Source organism: Mandrillus leucophaeus, unplaced genomic scaffold (genome assembly GCF_000951045.1).
Source record: "Mandrillus leucophaeus isolate KB7577 unplaced genomic scaffold, Mleu.le_1.0 Scaffold546, whole genome shotgun sequence".
In the NCBI taxonomy this organism is placed as follows: domain Eukaryota; kingdom Metazoa; phylum Chordata; class Mammalia; order Primates; family Cercopithecidae; genus Mandrillus; species Mandrillus leucophaeus.
Window position 1 is genome coordinate 446146 of NW_012105875.1, and position 731 is coordinate 446876.

Genomic DNA, 731 nt, shown 5'->3' on the forward strand with positions numbered 1-731 from the left:
GCTGGGGCACAGTGGCGTGATCTTGGCTCACTGCAACCTCCGCATCCCAGGTTCAAGTGATTCTCCTGCCTCAGCCTCCTTAGTAGCTGGGATTAAGGCTCGAACTACCACGCCCAGCTAATTTTTTGTATTTTAGTAGAGACAGGGTTTCACCATGTTGGCCAGGCTGGTCTTGAACTCCTGACCTCTGTTGATCCACCCACCTTGGCCTCCCAAAGTGCTGGGATTACAAGCGAGAACCATCATGCCCAGCCCCCTGGCTGATTTAAATCTTTTTTTTCTTTTTTCAATAGAGACAGGGAGTCTCACTATGCTGCCCAGGCTGGTCTTGAACTCGTGACCTCCATCAATCCTCCAGTGTTGGCTTCCCAAAGTGTTGGAATTAATAGGCTTGAGCTACCACATCTGGCTTCTAAACTGACTTGTTAGGCCAGGTGCCTCATGTTTGTAAACCCAGAACTTTGGGAGGCTGAGGCGGAGGGATCACTTGAGGTCAGGATTACAAGATCAGCCTGGCCAACACGGTGAAACCCCATCTCTACTTAAAAAAATAAATGAAAATCAGCCCGGTATGGTGGCAGGTGCCTGTAATCCCAGCTACTTGGGAGGCTGAGACATGAGAATCACTTGAACCCAGGAGATGAAGGCTGCAGTGAGCCGAGAACGCGCCACTGAACTCCAGCCTAGATAACAGGGCGAGACTCTGTCTCAAAAATAAATAAATAAATAAA

The 731-nt window shown here is 49.1% G+C and overlaps 1 protein-coding gene across 1 annotated transcript in view; it reads right to left on the reverse strand.

The window, feature by feature from the left end:
- The window catches only part of PLAUR (plasminogen activator, urokinase receptor), a 38074-nt gene that overhangs the window by 36811 nt on the left and 532 nt on the right, over positions 1-731 (reverse strand). The gene's annotated exons all lie outside the window — the stretch shown is intronic.